We start from the raw sequence: 20,049 nt of genomic DNA, 5'->3' as shown, positions 1-20,049 counted from the left end.
TTAACATCTCTGTTGAATTCTGGTTAGATCTCAAGTTCTGATGCGCATGAACCAAGTCTACCCTAGCTTGGATTCATATAATGGTGAGTTCAGTTAGGCAGGATAACCAGCAGTTGAAGGTCAGAGCTCCAGAAAAATATGTATCTTTGAGTGTATATCATATACATTTACAGAGCTGGGCAATCTTGATGTCAGACGGTGACTCAGCAGAGAACTTGAAATAGAAGAACATCTTTCTTAATCCTTCAGATGACTTTAATGCCAAGCTATAGAGCTCTCCCAAGAGACTCATAATACTTGAAAAGCCCCAAAGCATCACTGTTAACTCTGTATCAGGTAACAACACGTATATGTTAGCCAAAATATGACTCAGGGATTTGCTGATAACGAAGTCTTTGGCTATCGTATAAAGACAGGGTGAAGGGGAATGCTCTGTTTGAGTCTGATTATGAAGTACCTATAATAACCATTTTGTTTACTACATTTCCCTGAAGGGAAGTTTTTCCATAGTTATAATAATTACTAAAAATAGCAGCCTACAATCTCCCTCTGATATAAACGAATTCAACAGAAGATACCTGGCCTTATTTGGAAGCGTGGATGTACACACTCCACGAAATAATATGCCAGCAGTAAGAAGAAAAGTAAAATAACAAGGAAAACAGTCACTGCAGCCTCTCCTCTCCCTAGGCTTTCTAGGGTATACCGTGTGTCTTTCTCAGGTCTTTTGACTTTAGATAAGGTAAAATGAATGGATCAAGTAGTCATCATCTGTCTTGGAAACCAAAAATGCTAAAGAAGTTTTCTTGTAAATTTGGCTGAGGCTGCCAATGAAGGAGCCCACAGCGGGAGGAGGAGGGCATCTGAACTGCCTGAGGAACGCAAGGCAACATGAGGAAAATTCAGTTAGGGAAACTTGAAACAATAATTACCAGCACTAAAATTTCCAAAAAGTCATTGACATAACCAAAACAAGAGATGGGAAAGAGCAGACTCCAAGCCTGTTCCTCCCTTTAAAGGTGTGGATGGCCATGTTTCCAATCCAGTTCAGAAGTCAGACAGCTCGTCAATACTTAGAAGAAGAAAGAGAAGGGAGATAAAAAGAGAAAAGAACCCACAACAACATGGATGAGCTTGGAGGGCTTTATGCTAAAGGACATAAGTCAGACGGAGAAAGACAAACACTGGATGATATCACTTACATGTGGAATTTAAAAAATACAACAAACTAGTGAATATAACAAAAAAGAAACATACTCATCGATATAGAGAACAAACTAGTGGTTACCCATGGGGAGAGGGAAGTGGGGAGGGGCATTTTAGGGGTAGGGGTTAAGAGGTACAAACTATTATGTATAAAATAAGCTACAGGGACACATTGTACAACACAGGAAATACAGCCAATATTTCATAATAACTATAAATGGAGTCTAATCCTTAAAATTGTGAATCACTATATTGTACACCTGAGACATATAATATTGTACATCAACTATACTTCAATTTAAAAAAAATTTTTAAGAAAGAAGAGATATAGTGAGATAAGGAGTACGCAGTGGAGACGGATGGTTAGATTAAGTAGATTTAAGTGGCAAGGCAATATGCAGAATTTCAAAAATAAATTTACCATTTTAAATGTAAATTTAAATTAGTGTTCTAAATTAATTAAATTGATGTTCTTTAAAAAACTATAGGAACTGAAAAGAAATCAAATAAAAACACCTACTCAGACCTAATCTTATTCCAATTTAAATCTTTAGAAAATATAATAGAAACTGAAAAGAGACTAATACAATGAGAACTCAAAATGAACCACAATACCCAAAATATATTGTTTGTTTGTGTAAGTTCACTCCTAAATCTAGATGGAAAATGGTGTTCCAGAGTATGCTAAATTTTAAGTGCTCTCTCCTTCTCTAGGAGATAGGCATTTCAGGACCTCAAGAGACAGAGAGACCAAGAGTCAGAGAGTTTTATTCAAAGGAACATCCTATGTTTCCTCCCAAGTGCCAAGTAATATTTAGCTACTGCATGCACTGATTTCCACCCTCAACCTGAAAGACCATGCACTTGGTCTTAAGAGACCAGAGCTGACATTGATCCATCAGAGGTCAAGGGGGGCTGGCATGCACATAGCCCGTTCTCCCTTTGCCTTTCAGACCAAGCTCTGCAGGCTTGCCTGGGCTATAAGAAAGAATATTCAGGCCCTTTTCCCTGTTTTTTTTTTTTTTTTCGCCAGGGACAGAACTTGCAGACCTGCTGAGAAATCTAATTACAACCTCCTTTCATGGTGAAATCCAATTACAACCTCTCTCATGGTGAAAGCCAATCCTTTTGATACAAAAGGAAACAAAACTAAGGGGTTTCAAGCCAGGAATGTGTCTCTGTTCTGCCTTCTCTCTTAGGCAACCATGCGGATAGGTTGCAATGACCTTGACCTGACTTGTTTAGGAACAATGATCATAAACTATTGCGACCTCTATTCCCATAAGAAGGAAGAATATTTTCATCTCTGATGCCAGGAGTTTCTGGAGATTTTCTTAAGGATCCATTGGTTGAGCAAAGCAAAAAAAAAAACAAAAAAAAAACGCATTTTTAATTCAGCAAGATGATTTTCTTTTTGAACTTGGAATATCATGTTAAACAAGAAAAAAAAAAGTAGTGTTATTTAAGACAATATCCTCCTATAATCTTTTCCTGACATCTTTAATGCCCTGTGCCACCTTTTCCACCAACCCTTTTCCTTGAGGATAATGAGAAAATGCAGTGCTGCCTGAAGGCGGATCACATCAAATTCCTAAAACTTAATTAAGATAAATGGAGACAGTTCTCAAGATAGTCATTTATGGAAATACATATTTTACATATACCTGGTAAAAGTCTATAATTGCTGAAACAATAAAATTACCAAACACATTCTAATCAAAACTCTATCTTTACTACATAATCACTGTAGTCCACTGAATATGTATAAGACCCAGATTTGCAGCTTATCACCCAAAATGGGCAAAATTTTTAGAAGAATCCAGTCAACTAATAAAATTTTAATTGAATATGAGTGGAGCAAGGACTGGTAAATGCTTTTGTTTTGTTTTGTTTTTTAAATATGATAAAATTTACCATAGGTTCAATAATAGTGTTATGCCCATTGAGTGAATAAAAGTAAATAAACAAGGATAAGAATCCACCATTCCGAATGATCCTCAAATAGCTCCAGAAGTAATGCATTTTTACCATACTTGATTCAACTTCAGTTACCTAATCATCTATATAATATGATAGGGACCCAGAGGAAAGGTGCCCTGAAATCTGACAAAATCAGAAGAATTGATCTAGATTATGGGTCAAAGAAAACCTGTAGCTGGTTTCAAGACACCATGATTGGTCAGATCTTCATGCTGGTGGGTGTTGGGTGCTCAGTTTAAAGTAAAAGGGGGTACACAATCCATAGACAGAGTGCAGTCGTCTCACTCAGAAGGGAGAGTATGGCTACAAGGCGTGGGGGTTGTTAGTTTTTAATGGGCTCGGTAACTTCACATGCTAACAAATGGAAGGAGTATTCCAACCACTCTGGGAAAGGGGTGATGATCCCCAAGACTTGGGGCACCACCCACTTTTTGACCTTTTATGGTCAGCCTTGGAACTGTCATGGTGCCTGTGCGAGTGCCATTTACCACGTTAATATATTACAATGAGTGTATAACGAAGCTCAAGGTCTACTGGAAGTCCAATCTCCCACCATTTGGGGCTTGGAATCATTTTTAACTCTCAAGCCATTTGTTCAGTGGATTCCCCAATCTTTTATTGGGGACCAAACAACTTTGAGCTAACGCTAAATCAACACAGCATTCTGGTGGAATTCAGAAGAAACAGAACACAAATGCTGAACCTCAAGTGTCTTCTTTCCTTCTCTTTTTCTTTTCTGATCCCCAATTCCAGAACACATAACAGTAGGCTTTGAGGACCTCATGGTCGGGTATAGGTTAACCTCTTTCTAGGAAAATTTTTCACGAATTTCCTAAAATATAGATACAGGAAGCTACAAGAAGCTTTTGTTTTGAACTGGGAGCTTAAAGCTTTTGGCGTACTTGGCATTTCAAGTAATCTTGCATTCAGTAGCTTCTTAGATAGGCACAGGGGGAGGGACGGGTGGGAAGTACCAGCTGATTGATGTCTTCTTGTGACCTGAAAACAATTTAAAGTGATTGATTGCAAAAGTAAATGTTTTCTTATAATTTGAAAAATACACTGGGTAGGAACGTTGGATGTTACTATAGCCTCAGACCTGAATGTGATTAACTTCTCTACTTCCCCAAAAGATGACACACAAAAGTCCAGCCCATGCTTACTCTATGTTTGGTTCTTTGTTGTCTCATTTTGCTCAAATCCTGTGTTTAGAAGGTGGCCACAGTATGGTCTGAGGTTGTGGTCATGGCTGGAGATGGCTGACTCTCCTATGCTTCCCAGCGCCTTGTTAACAGGGCTAGTATCTCTAGTGGTCCATGAATGTGATGTGTACATTACAGTGCCATGAAACCCAAAACAGTCACTGTCCAAAAAGAATTAACAACAGACTCCCTTGTGCAGTATTATTCATCCAAAATACAACTTTGTTTTAATTTGGCTAATTAGAGTAGTCTTGATTAGGCAAATTCCTACACATTCTGGGACAGACCATCCAAAAACAGTATTTTTAGAACAATGTTTACAATGTTCAGTCAGGCTAAGCTAATGAGTTGAGTTTCCTTGGGTGTGAAGGTACTGTAATAAAAGGGAAAAGAACAGAGAGACTACTTCACTTCCCAAGTTTCCAGATTAGTCCTGGTGTCATAACATTCTAGAGATTGCATGAACAGAGAAATGGGATAGTACGGTGAAAAATGCCAACTTCTAACACAGAACACTCCCAGAGCAGGTTGCCCATATTTCTTTCTAAAACTCTTCAATTCCATAACACCTTCAAATCCTGTGTGAAATAATCTTTATTGAGTGCTAGTCACACTTTAATACCTTGTAGCTTTTGATTCTCTCCAAAGATGAGGACTGCTATGTTCATTTAATAAGAAATATGTGCACCTGCTAAGGCAATGTAAGGGAAGAAAAACTTTTTCCTCTATCCTCTTATGTTCAGTAATTGGGGCCTGCAAATTAAACTGACAAAAGCCAGATTAATAGGAGAAAAAGGTTTATTCATATGCATAAGGGAGCCAACAAAAGTAGCCAGCTCCTTAAACTGTTAAAGGCTTATAAACCCAACTCAGTAGAGGAAAGGGAAGGGGAAGAAACAGCTTCTGTGGGAAAAACAAAAAGATTTCTTTAGGGAAGACAAATAGGTTTTTAGAAGAAACTGGAGATGAGAGAGTTTGTGATATTTGTCTATAAAGGTGTAAGTGGTTTTTCTGTCTTCATCAAGGTCATAAAAACCTCCTTGAGAGGAATTTATGGTAGACTTACTCTGGGTCTCTCTCCTGGGAGTAGAAGCCACCCTGAAGGGGGAATTTATGGCAGTTCTCATTTCTCAGAAGTTTCTGCTTTTAGTCAGACAAGGCAAGCTCCAAGAAGGCTTCTTTCTGCATCCACCTGTTGAATCTCAAATGTCTTCAACTTAAAATAATCTTTATACCAATCCTAGGGTTCTCAGTGGTTCCCCATAGCAGCTATAAAAAGACTTGAAACAGGGCCGCACTGGGGAGCAAGAGGCAGCTTTGTTGGCAGGGGAATCTGAATTATATTCAAACCCACGAATCCTAAATTTTGAATCAAGGGCTATGTGGGTCAGGGTCATAGCAAGGAAATGATAGATCTGGGCAGGAAAACTGAATTGGGGGATTTGAGGAGAGTGACATCAAGGGATGACTTACCAAGGTGTGGGCATGGTGTAGAGAAGTCACAAGGGGTTGTGGGAACAGACTAGTAACAGCTAAGATGGTACAAGCCAGGGAAAGGAGAACTTTTTGAACCGACAGAAAATGCTGTGTGGAGAGGGACACTGAGAGGGGCTGTGACCTTCAGGAAAGGGACACAGTCACATAGAGGGAGCTGAGAAAACATACACCCTAATTTTACTCTCCTCCTTCCTTCAAATCTCTCCTGCCAGTGCACCTCATTGGCTGAACCCAGCAGAAAGGGAACCTGATGATGCAATTCACACAGGCCCTGGGACAGCTCAGGGTGGAGAAGGCTGGAGAGTGGGTGTGGAGTGGATCTGAGGGATCAAATGGAAGATATCTAGATATTCAGAAGGGAAAAAAAAAATCTCTTCCCAATGTGAGAAAGGCAGAATGTACAGCTGTAGACCAGCTGTGTCTCCTCCTAGCCTGAATAACTCTTCTAGAGTTTCCCCTCTGAAGGCATAAATAAGCATAGTGTTTCCATCCTATTTTCAAAGAACTCCTCAAACCCCAGCCACAAAAACCCATTAGGGTTTATTGTACCTGCTCCTTTCACAGAAGGCAGGTAATGAGTAACACTGCACCACTGGGGCATGCGTTTGTTCCCCCTCTTCAGTGCGCTGGACCTCACCAAGGCACCCGAGAAGTCTCCACCATGTGCTGAATCCTGAGGGGACTCCTGCTTGGCATGAGGGCTTTCATTAGCGGTTCACACAAAAACTGTTCATCAAAGCCCACCATTGTTCCCCAGAGGGTCCCAACACCATGAGAATGAGGCTACTTGGAACTGTTCTGAGGTATGATTTGCTGTTTTTCTTAATCCTGGAAGAGAACTACCCCAGTCAATAATTCTTTCACAGAGCTGAAAGCACTTGAAATTCCTCTCCCAACTAGCTGAACTTAACAACGACTTACTCTACTCACAAAGGAGGAGGGACAGTTCCTATTGAACCCAAAGAGGTTTTTATATGCTGGTAGAGTTTACCTAATAAGGGATATTCAAACAAGAGCAGTCAGAGGAGAAAGCTAAGAACCTGGCATTCAGGGAAAAGAAATAACAAGGAGGTAAAGAATCAAATAAAGTAGGGCCTAGAGAGAAGAGCTAAAGGCAGAAACAGAATAGGACAGATGCATATGATTATTTCAAAGGTGAGGGAGGCTTCAAAAGTGAACTGTCATGCTGTTAATACGATGAAGCAAATCATTCAGATACTAAGTCCTGCAACGTGACAAATGCCACAGGCCTTCAAGGGAGCCATAATTCCAAGTGGATTCAGAACCTGGGAACCAGAAGTTTACACAATGGGTGGGGCCTTCTTTTTTAAAAAGAGAGAAATCAAAATCAGGTGCAGGACTTTGTAAGAAGCCCTGAAACAAGCTGCTTAGCTCTGCGGTATATCCACCTCTGGCCATACTCAAAAGTCTGTGCCCCAGAGAATATGCAGAAAGGGGGAGAAGGATAAATAAATGTATTATAAATAAGTGTAATAAATAAATATATTTATACATAAAATAAAGGTAGTAAATGTAAATGTGAGAAAACCCTGCAATCACAGAGAAAGAGGAACTAAAGGGACAGATATCAGAATCTTATTTGAGAAAAAAAAAATACAGCCAAAATAATTTCTCCCACTGCCCCACAGGTCAGGGAGTGGTGGAGACTTTCTGAAGGACAGACAAATGCCTCAGGAAAGGACCAAAGCACTGCCACATGGGTCTGTCTCAGATGAAGTTGTGAAATGAGATGCAGTGAGATTAGTGAGTGGTGGGTGGCACAAGAAGATGAGGAACTCTGAAAGGAATGACGAAGAGATGTGGAAATAAGCCTATTGCACAGTCTTGCCTAAGATAAGCCTGCGTGGATCCTCTAAGTATAATTAAAGTAATCTGTAATCCTTCAATTACACATTACAGAACAGGGAGAATGTACTAATTTCTCCTGAGCTAGAAAGAGAGAGGTCTTTGAGAATGTCAAAGCCACCCTTTTGGAAATTCTTGCATCCTTTGGCTTCCATGCGCCTCACTCACTCCTGGGCACAGTGGCACAGAGGGATGTTCAGGAAGCTCTCATTGGATGGATACTCTGTGAAATGGAGGTGAGATGACAGGTGGAATACTTGGGTGAGGCATGGATGAAGTACTACCATAGTACCTGACATACAGTAAAATCTCAAAAAATATAAGCCATTACATTAGCTCTATATTAAACAGTCAATGATAAAAAACCTACTTTCAATACGAGTACTTTGATGAACATAAGTGATTCTAATTCTGATGAATATACTTGAATGCTATTTCACTCAAGATATTTAATGTTCATTCCAGTTCTCCACTGCTGCTTACAAATTGTGACTTTAAACAATTATTTCATAATTTCTCAAGATTTTGTGGGTCAGGAGTTTGGACAGGTTGCTTAGAAGTACTGAGCTGGCAGGTGAGCCACTCTGGAAGGTCCAAGGTGACTCCACTCACATATACTGTGCCTTTGCAAGGACACGTGGAAAGCTGGAATGGGCAGGGACTGTTGAACAGCATCTTCTATGGCATGACAGTCTCTTACAAAATGGCTTGGAACTCCCAAAGCAAGTGTTTCAGGAGATCAAGGTCAAAACTACAAGGCTTCTTCCAGGCTAACCTCCAAAGTCCCAGAACAGCACTCTGCCTCAATCATTTGGTCAAGTAAGTCACCAAAACCAGTCCAGATTTGAGGGAAGGAGAATTTGACTTTGCCTCTCAAAGGGAGGAGCAGCAAAGAATTTATGGCCATCTTTATTATACCACACTGTTTATACACATTAAATGAAAAGTGTCAGAAATTGTCTCAAGACAACTATTCATGTGAATTAGAGTTGACATCCATGGATGTTTAGTTCTTAATGGAAGACCTGAAATTCCAAATCCTGGGCTTCCATGGAAAGGCCATATCTCATACAGTGGAGTCTAGCAGTCATCTTTTAAAATTCCAGATGACGTTCTTCTGAAAGTTTGGTAATGAGACACTTTGTTCCTAAGAGATGGTAGAGGCTCTCCTCAAAGTTCTCCATCACTCTCATCTTAACCTCTCTAGATCCATGCAAAGAAACTGTGGGATAAAACTAACATTGTAAATCAACTACACTTCAATAAAAAATAAAATTAAAAAAAAGAAACAGCGGGACAAAGTAAAGAAATAAGTAACTTAAGAACTCTAAGTAAAAAGATGAATTTAGGTCTGTGTGAATTATTACTTACTATGGTTATGAAAGCCATTTTTGCCTTATGAATGTTTCAAAGAAATGTAATCTTTCATTTCATTTTTATAGTTAGTAAAACTATCAAATGACTATCTGATCATATTTGAGTCTCAAAACCACCCTAGAAGATAAATAGGAAGGCTTTATTTTTTCCCCCCTATTTTGTAGATGAAGAAAGCAGTGACTTCACCAAGGTCTCTTGGCTGGTAAAAAGTAGTTCAGGTCTGGACTTAGATCTTCCATTTCTATTCCAAGTCCTCTTTCAGCTATGCAACTGCCTTTGAATAAGCTCATACAGTTGGGCAAAGATCTAATTTCACATCAACACTTCATAGTTAAGTCTTCAAGAATAATAACTTTATATTCAAAAATGTGTCTCACTTCTGCATTTTTCAAATAGAGTTTTGTTTGCTCTTTCTGCAAAAATAACGATCTGCATTTTGTAGACAGTGCACACCAAATTTGAATGTCTCAAAATATATTACTTTCTACTTATCCAAGAATAAATGGTATTCATCGTACTTAGCAAGAACATCATGGGTTTCATTTTCAAAGTATTTTGCAAGCATCAGCTAATTAAGCCTCCTGTATTCTTCAGTTTAACAGTTGTTTTCAAAAATCTCTCATTTCCCAGGAAAGTTCTCCACTGTGCCTTATTTATATAAATCAGCACATTTGTTCAGTTCTTAAAATAAAAAGTTAAAGGCCGTGAAATTATTTTTGATCACTGTGTGGCAAATACGATCAGCTCAGTGAGGCAAAAGTGCCCAGTGACTGGCTGGTCTGAAGGACAAAGAGGAACACAGCAGAAGAACTCAAGGCCTTCTACATTCTAGATACTTGATTGTTCCACAAGGTTCTATCTTTACAACACAGGCATCTGCTTTACAGTTGAAAACTTGAGGTGGTTTCCTGCTTGGATCATTCTAAATGACATAACCACAGCCTGTCTTTAAATTTTGTTTTTGATTTCAGGATGGAAACAAACACGAGACCCCTAAAAAAACAGTTCGAACCTGGGACACAGTAAATAATCAGGGGCCATGCAGGAAATGTTGGGGTTGACTCCCAAAAAGCCAGCACAACTGGCCACTAAGCTCATACGACAAACTCTATACTTATCCTGTGTTAATATGTCTCCTCCACAGCTATACCAAGATTCTTATCATTCTATAGCTCCTTTGGGTTAAGGCCAATGTGAAGATACCTCTTACTTAAGACTAGAAAGACATTAACTCAGGAATTTTCTTATCTCCTATCTGTGGATTAGATGCATGCAGAAAACTAGAATTTAAATATGTGGGATATAGGACAAGTGAGTTTGTTTTATTGAGAGAACCAAATGTGAAAACATTCTGGAACCAGGACTCCTAGGTAGCTTGAAGTCACCAAGGGGAAGAAGACATGAAGAGAGGGAGAAGAAAAAGTAAGGAAGACTAAAGATTCATTTCCCTTATACCACACTAAATATAAGACATAAATGACTACAATGCTAATATTGATGACAGGTACCAGGCAGAGCAATGGAAATAATAATCATTTACACATATACATCATTTCAGAGTTTGCAAAGAGCTTCCCCACTTCAGTGGCTCCCTTTGCCATTGGAATTGTTGTTCTCACTCTCTATATGAAGTTTAGAGAGATTAAGTAATTTGCTCAAAGTAGCATTTACTACCTGGCAGAGCCAGGGCCGAAAGCCAGACTTCTGATTTCTAGTCTGCAACCAGTTCTGTGAGACCACATGAGAACCTGGATTCTGAATCCACAGTGCTGCGTTCTAGTCCTTGCTCACCTCTTAAGCCTTGCACATTTAGCCAAATAAGTTAGATTCTTCAAGCTTCTGTTTTTTTATAGTTAAATGTTATCTATCCTCCTTTCCTTAATGGATCAAATGAGACAGTATACAGGAAAATATTTTATAAACTGAGAAAATCATGACTGCTATGTAAGTCAAAGTAGGTTAACTAAGTCCGATTTAATGAATTGGTATTTCTCAGTGCCTTACCTCAACACCTCCTTACAGTTAAGCCTTCCTCCCTTTTGTCTAGAAGAACAAAGAATCCCTCTTTCTCTTCAAAGTTAAACCTTCCACCTGTGCTTTAATATTAGACCAGCAAATACTTACCAAGAGCTTACTGAGATTCTATTATCTCATTTAATCTCCATCATCATGTTACAGATAAAGAAACTGAGGCTCCAAAAAGCCGAGTAATTTATCCCAGATTATAAACATTGAGTATTAGAGCCCAGGAAATCCTGTTTCAGAGCCTATGCCTTTAAATCACTGTGCAATATTGCCTTCCCAATAACTCAGGCAACTTCTCTGTTTTCCCCCATTTCAGTTACTTGTTACTGCATAACAACCCAACCCCAAAATTAAACAGCTTAAATCCAGTCCCCTTATTCACACAGACTCTGCAATCTGTACTAGCTCAACTAGGTGGTTCTTCTGTTGACTTTGTCCAGAGTCATTCATGAGGTAGTTGGGAGCTCAGCTGGGGCTGAACCGCCCCACATGGTCTCATCCTCCAGGGTTCTCTTAACCATTCAGCGGTCTGGACTAGCCTGTGGTCCAAGCTTTTGAACAGCATGGCAGATGGTTTCCACAGGACAAATCCCACTCTGCAAGTACTTCCCAGGCCTCTGCTGTCATCATACTTGCAAATGCCCCACTGGCCAGAACTAGTCACAAAGCCAAGGGCAAAGTCACTGGGCATGAAACTCAGGAGGTATACTTCACTGGGCGCCATCACTGTTTACCACATCTCCTCTCCTCCCCTCTGTCTTCTCATTCATCACTTATGCTTTCCCCTCAGCACAGGAAATACTTGGTTGACCACATTTGAGTACAAATAAACATTTCTTGTGACTGCACTTTCCCTTAAGCTATCTTACTCTCCTTCCTTTCATAGCCAACCATCTTAAGAGTGGTCTACATTCACTGTCTTCATTCCATTACTGTCTATCTACTTCCCAGTCACGAAGACTGGACTCCACCAACACTACTGCACCAACACTATTCTCCCTCAACTCTCCAATAACCTCTGCATTTCCAGAGGCAGTGGACAATGCCCAGCCTTGTTTACTTTGACCTGTCTGTAACATTTAACATTTTCTTTTTCTTATGTGACGTTCCCTTCCCCCATCCTTTGTATCTTTAGTTCTTCCCATTCTCTAATGGCACCTAATGGTCTTCACCCACTAGGATTTTGGCTCTTCCCTTCTGTTCTACCCACCGTATAGATTTTTGTGCTAAAAGCACCCAAACTATATCTGTAGCCTCAAGCTCTATGCTTACCTCCAGACCCATTTATCTAGGTACATCTCTACTTAAATTCAACAAGTCAAAAAACTAATTCACCATCTTTCTTGTAAAACCGGATCCCCTTATAATCCTTTATCTTAGTTTTAACACCACCATTTACCCAGTTGCCCAAATTAGAAATGTGATAGCCCAAGACTTTTCCTTCTCTTCTTCCCACAGCATACGATTTGTTAGTAAGTCTTATCTGTTCTATGTTTAAATATTTCTCAGAACTTCCAGTGTTATACTGGCAAGTATTTAACAACCAGATTTTGTGGGGAAAGGAGGATTAGTAGCATTTGATGATTTCCATGGTATAATCCTCCCACCATGGCTGATTTCAAGCTGTTAACATGACATCACTGAACTGAATTGGGAAGAGAAGCGCATTACCACGCATTATATAGTATATCCACCTACAGATACAATAGGCATAAATAAGGTCAAGAGAGTAAGTGACAGTATATGTAGTAAAGTAAATATAAAGCAGTGAGTTTTGAGTATTTATTTCTTTTGTTTTTAATATAATTAAAGTGTATATAATTTAATTTTTAATGATGGCTTTGTTTAATAGCCAGCTCACAAAATTCCCGGAAATTTAACAATTGGCTCTCATGAGCCAGTACGAGCTGGATCTATCCCTCTCTTTTCCATTCAGAGGCCAGAGGCAACATTTAAGGCTCTGACCACTTCTCACCCTAATATTTCAATTTCTTCCTAGTAAGTCTTTCTACTTTCTACTTCTAGAGGATCTGTCCTCTACATAGCTGTTCCAAGGACTCTTCCTAACATTCAAATCTGATTATATCACTCCCCAACTTACAATCAGTCATTCAGTTCCCATAGCTTTTCAGCCGGAACTTAAAATTCTGAATTTAATGCACAAAGACTTGCCTTGTTTTGAGCTTTGCCTCCCTCCACTTCACCCACTAACACCCTAGTGACTTAAACATATTCTGTCTTATGTCTGTGGACCTTCACCTATGCTGCTTTCACCCTCTAGATTGCCCTTCCATCTTTCATACAGCTAACTAGTACTGAGTGAGTGGTTTTTCAAACCTCACATCAAGAACTACCTTCTCTGAAAATCTTTTCCATACATGGCAGTATAGCACGGTGGTTAAGAAGACAGACATAAAACCAAATGGCCAGGTCTGAAATTTTGGTTCTGCTACTTAGCTGAGTAACCTTGAACATGTTGCTTAACTTTAGTTTCCTTACTAGTAAAGCGATGAAAATAAAATGCTACCTTGTAGGAATGTTGGGAAGATTCAAAGAGTTAGTATGTGCAAAACTCTCAGAACAGTGCTTATAACTTAAGTACTCAGAACTCAGTAAATATTAGTACTATTAACTACCTAATTGTAAATGCTTCTTTCTGTATTTTCATTGCATTATGTACATGCTGCTCACATTATACTGAATCATCGATTTACTTGACTTCTTCCTTTATAACTCTTCAAGACAGAAACCACGGGACCCTGTGCCTATGCAGTGTCTAGTAAGTGCTCAATAAATGAGTGAAAGAGTGAATGAGTGATGTGAGCTCTGGCCAACAGGACACATATTTCTTTTTAACTCATTCAGCTGCATTAGATTTAAGAAAGTGAAGGGAATTTGTGAGATCCTTTGATCAAATTAAAGGGAAATACTTTCTCAAATTTAATTATCTATACATACTGCTATAAAAACTAAAATCAGAAAGAAATTAGCCTTAAAACCCACAACACGTTTGATGATTCTTGCTTCCCCTTTATGTTACTACCATTTATAAGAAATGTGGTTACAGCCTCTTAGCCTAATTCCATTGTTATTTGTGATGAATGTAGAAAAGAATCCTGGAGTTAAAGGGAGCTTTGGTAAATGAGTGGGCAAAAGAGACTATAAATGTTCCACTGGAAAATTATTCTAACTTCACAGCAACACTTAAATTATATAATTTTCTGAGGCTCTAAGTTATTTATCCAACAATAGCACTTTTATTTTTATGGAAAATGAAAAAGGAAAGAAGAAAAATGTATTGGCCACCTCCTAGGTATCACACATTTTTACAAATACTATTTCTTCTAATCTTCACAAAACTGAATTAGTTATTGTATGAATCAGGGTTCTGGGTAGGGGGAATATATATATCTGTTTATGTTTATTTATAGAGAGAGATTGATTTATTATAAGGAAATGACTCATGGAATTATAGGCACTGATAAAGTGCCATTATTTGCCTTCTGCCAGCTGGCAACCCAGTAAACATGGTGATACCATGTAACTCTACAGTCTTAGTCTGAAGGTCTGAGCACCAGGAGCACTAATGTATGTTCCAGTCCAAGGGCAGAAGAAGACCAATGTCCCCCCTCAAACAGTGGCGGACAGAGCCAATTCTCCCATATTACAACTTCTTGTTCTATGCAGGCCCTCAACAAATTGGATGAAGCCCACCCACACTGGAAGGGCAATCAGCTTTACACAGTCTACTGATTCAAATGCTAACCTCTTCTGGAAACACCCTCAAAGACGCATCTAGAAATAGTGTTTAACCAGATAGCTGGGCATCCCACTAGCCAATAGTTCTCAGTCAGGGTGAATTTGCCCTCCAGGGTTACTCGGCAATGTTTGGAGACATTTTTGGTTGTCATAACTGGTGAGGAATGGGGGACTTGCTACTGACATCTAGTGGGCAGAAGAAGTTAGGGATACTGCCAAACATCTTACAATCTTACATCCAAAGGACCACCCCCCACAACAAGAATTATCCAGCCCAAGTGTTAACAGTGCCAAGATAAAATGACCCTGCACTAAATTATACTATTTTATATTTTAACAGTTTTCTAAAACATTAAAATAGTAATAATATGCTGATTTAAAATATAAATGACTAGAGTTCCATAAATCTAATAAATACTGGTGGAATGAATGAATGAATGTTAAATTCTAGAAGATAGAGGAAGGAAACTGAATTTTCTAATGGCTCTTTACAATTAGCATTTACTAAGAGAGTAAAATATTTTAAATTATCAATAATAGAGGTAGAAAATAGATTCTACTTATTTCCTTGAAGTATTAAATAGCATGTATAAAATACTTTATTTTTCATACAATATAATCATAAAATACATTTTTAGAGGGTTTAGTAGTTTAAGGAAAAAAGACAGAAGCAGTTTGTGATTCATGAAATTCATAGAATTATTTCTAATTTTACAATCATGAAATATTAGTGCTGGAGGATCACCCTCTTCATTGTTCATTACCTAAGAAAACTATCTAAGAAAGGGTAATTGACTTGACTGAGGTCTCTTGGCTAGTTAGGGACAGTGCTGAAGCCAGACTCTAGCTCTCATTACAGTTTAATTTTTTCACTAGAAGGTGTCTTTTAATACAACTGAAATGTCACGAGTCTTTGTGGGAAAGGAGGGTGATGCACTGTATGTTTTTTATTTAAACGTGTTATTGGTTCAAGGGAAATTTAATTTTTATGCTTTTTCCTTGTTTAGACAAAAAAAAAAAAAAAAGAGCACTATTGACAGGGACTGTTTTTCCTTTAATGGAGGCACTGAGGATTGAACCCAGAACCTTGTGTACATTGAGTACGTGCTCTACCACTGAGCTATACCTCACACCCCAAGCTATTGATTGTTTTTAGTGAAGGTACTAGGGGTTGAATCCAGGATTTCATGCATGTGGAAGGGACTTCTGATGTCAAAGACCACAACCAACCTTCTATGACAAGCAACACAGAAAAATGTATTTTGCCAAGTATGTAAAACCTTAAACCTTAGAGTGTTTGGAACTCTTATTTAAAAACTCAAAGTGAATTCTTAATTTTTCTCAATACTGGGTTGGGTTTTTTAATTTTTTCTTCTTTTCTGTATCTCTGGGTAAGAGGTAAATGGAGATCTTTATTTGCAAAAGAGCTGGGAAAGTGCTGGAGCAGGAGCCGGGAAAGCTGTGTTCAAGCCCAGTTCCCCCTCTTAACAGCTCTGTGACACCCCCAGCATGTCACATCGTAGCCTTTCTAGGCCTGTTCTTCCTCTGCCACGTTTTGGGTTGTTGCAAAGATCGAATAAGATAATATTCCATTTGTAAATTTGTTTGGTAAGCCCAAGGCACTTTGATAATGTAAAATTCTAGTATCTCTTATATACCATTACTGGTTCTAAATAATGTTTATTTAAAGATACAAATGATGTAAACACATTTCACAGTAGTACTCTGAATTTCTACTTGTTATGTATGGTCATTTTCAGAGGGATCCAAAAGAGGGCCACCCAGTGGGATCTGAATAATGGGATAGGCAGAAGTGTGTTTTTATTTGTTTCCAACATGATAAGGAAGTTTGCCTTGGCACATATAGCCTCCTTTTCTTCAATAAAAATTCGATTTGCTAAGTTAGAACCAAAGAGCTATAGTAATTATTATGTGTCCTAAATAATAATAATAATAATAATAATAATACAAATCAGATGAAGAAATGGAAAACATCTGTTGATTAAATTGGGTGGACAAAAGACATGTATATATTGTTACTCCCTGCTAAAATTCCAGTATAATAATAGTAATAATAATAATAATAATAATAATAACTCATAATGACAAAGAAAAAAAAAGGAAGAGACAAAGATAAAAGATATCAGCAAATTTTTAGAAGATGGAAAAGTCATTGGTAGAACAGGGAAAGCTTAAACCTAAGGGTTTTCTGAAACAAAGAAGGCCAATTCATACTGCAGAATCCAGAAAAGTTTAAAGAATTGGAGGCAGCAGGTAATTTAAAAGCCGATCAGAGGGTAGAGGCTGAAATCAGGAGGACTGTTGAAAGGCTGTCAGATAAAAAAGACCCAAAATCTTTCCTCATGCCTGCACAGCCAGGAGGACCTCCCGTTCCACCCTAAACAGGAGAGCAGATTGTTCTCTGGCCCTGGACTCAAGGTAGGCACAGGGGAGGGTGGGATGTGGTGCCATGCAGGAGCCCAGGGACTAAATGAGAGTCATATATGCACTGAGAGATCTCCAGTCCCTCCACTCAGTCATCTTGCAGAATGCTAGCAACCAGGCTTTTACCTACCTCCTCAACGAATTAATCGATAGGAAAATCCTCTAAAGAAAAAAACTCCCCAAGAAAAGATCTGACAATGACATTTGGGATGCCTCATCAAAACTGTTAGACTCCTGCCTCAGCACCCCTATCCAAGCTCTCCAAGGTGACAAGCCCTGCCCATGAAACTTCTGACTGGCTTCTTAGTGACTCACTATTAAACATTACCAGACAATCAAAGACATTAGACATTTGGGGAAAGCGTTCAACATGAAAAACAAAGACCAAAATGCACAAACTAGAAGAAGAGGAATAATATGGAAACAGAAAATGTAGAGTGCGGAAGAAATTTTCAAAATGTTTGATTAATATCCTAAAAAAGATAAGAGTATATATCATACTAACGAGAAAAGAAAAAGTTAATATTAAAAAAGGAGACCATTAGGAAATAAGAAATTGAAAATGTATGAGCAAATTTTTTAAAAAACATCAATAGAAGACATGAAAGATAAAATTAAAGAAGTTTCCCAGAATAATATAAACAAGATGGGAAAGAGGAGCAAAGATGGTAAGTAAATTAAAGAATCAACCCAAGAATTTGGACATTTAACTAATATGAATTCCAGAAGGAAAAGACAAAAATAAATAGAGGGGCAAAAATTAGCAAAGAATTAAAATGTAAATATCTCCCAGAACTGAAATATATGAATTTCCAAATTCAAAGGGCCTGATGACTACTTAAAAGTAAAAAAAGAAAAAGAAAAAAAGAATCCAAACAAAGGCAGAGGTTGTAATATTTCAGAACACTAGGGGTAAATATTAAAACTTTAAAACTTGCAGAAAGAAAGAAAAAATTCTCATTTTTAAAAATTGGGGAAAAAACTGACATTGGAGATCTTACTAGCAATGCTGGAAACTAGAAGAATATGGAACATGCTTAAAATTCTAAGAAAAAAATTTCTAGTCTAAAATTCTATATCCAGTCAAACTATGTATCAAGTGAAAGATAAAATACAGATGTTTTTCTGATATGCAAAGTCTCAAAAATTCTGTCTCCTATATTCTGTTTCTCAGAAAGCTTCTGGAGGATGTGCTCCATGAAAATGAGGGAGAACACCAAAAAAGAGAAACATATGGTATCCAAGTAGTGAGACCTCAAACATGAGAAAAGAGCAAAGGGAATTCCCAGGGTGGAGGTGACTAGAGATCCCAGGAGAAAAGCAGTGCAGCTGCCCACAGTGCTTCAGCCAAAAGGAGCAAGAGAAACACAGCTCCGGGCAGGGCATTTCCAAGGGGGCATATGGGACTAGGGGAGTTCCTTATGGATATGGGTTTGTTGTTGTTTTGTAGTTGTTGTTACCATATTCAAATGAAATTTTGTTGGAAAATTTCAGAAGAATTAAGTGATAGTTACTTGGGAAAGTCCTTTAAAAAGGGAGACAATTTCTAGGTCTGAACAAAAACAAAATGTTGTTCAAGAGAAGAAGTTTAAGTATGACTCAACACAAGAAATTACTACTTGTCTCAACAGTGAAGAATATTTACATTGTCATAAATGTTAAATAATGATTTAAATAAAAATTGTGACATAATTATTTTAGAAAGAAGAGTACATGTGGTGTGTGTGTGTGTGTGAAGTGATAGCTGTTAGACAGTATTAAATCAGTTGAATAATGTTTAACATTAATAGATTTTTTAAATATCCACTTAAGCACTTCTTCAAAAATACTGAGGTAACTAGCAGAAGAAATTAATCATTTTCTTTATAAACGTCAAAGTATTATTTAAAGCTCTATGGATGCTTTTATGCATAGAACTATGATTGCAAAAAATAATTTGAAAGAGTCATTTTCTATTTCTGGGAGATCCAGAGAATCTCTATTAAAGAATAAAAACTGTACCCCTAATCTCAGTCAGAGTTCAGACTACCAAGCTTAGGGATACTCTGCAAGAAAATGTAGACAGCCCACTATTTTAAGAGAGTTCATCTGAAGGCCAATTTACTGAGCCTCACTTGTCTCATCTCTAAACTAAACAAGTTCATATGGAACTAGCTAAACTCAAATGCAAGACAAATAACAAAAATGAGGCAGATCAGGTACAAATGGCAGCATCACTTACAGAGGAGAGTCTCTACTCAGACTCAGCCAATGGCTGCCATGAAGGCCCATTGTTGCTAAGAGGCCCAATGGTTCAAGAGAAACTGCAAAAATGAGTTTTTACATGAAAGCTCCAGATTTTAAAATAAACACACAGTGCCTGCCAAATAGAACCCACCTGCAGGCCACTACCAAGTCACAGATTGCCAAAGTGAGACCTCTAAATTAGATGAACATGGATGGCCCCTATAGGGCAGTCTGATGTCTCATTCCCCAAAATCTGTATTGGGTATATGAGTTTCTTCAACACCAGAGAGGAAGTTTGTTTTATCCAAACCTGACACACTGTATTACTTCACTCCATAACTTTCCCCTTCACTGTGAACACTCACAAATCTTCAGACCCAAGATCTGTATACAGCCTCTATCCAAGGAAACATAGTCATCAACAGACAAGTTCTACCAAACACAGCTGGGCCAAAAAATCAAAGAG

The 20,049-nt window shown here is 38.2% G+C and overlaps 1 protein-coding gene across 1 annotated transcript in view; it reads left to right on the top strand.

The window, feature by feature from the left end:
- The window catches only part of SPARCL1 (SPARC like 1), a 42,765-nt gene that overhangs the window by 5,885 nt on the left and 16,831 nt on the right, over positions 1-20,049 (top strand). The gene's annotated exons all lie outside the window — the stretch shown is intronic.

Source organism: Camelus dromedarius, chromosome 1, assembly GCF_036321535.1.
Source record: "Camelus dromedarius isolate mCamDro1 chromosome 1, mCamDro1.pat, whole genome shotgun sequence".
Lineage (NCBI taxonomy): Eukaryota > Metazoa > Chordata > Mammalia > Artiodactyla > Camelidae > Camelus > Camelus dromedarius.
Note: the sequence above shows the minus strand (reverse complement) of the source record. Positions and strands in the feature narration are given on the sequence as shown.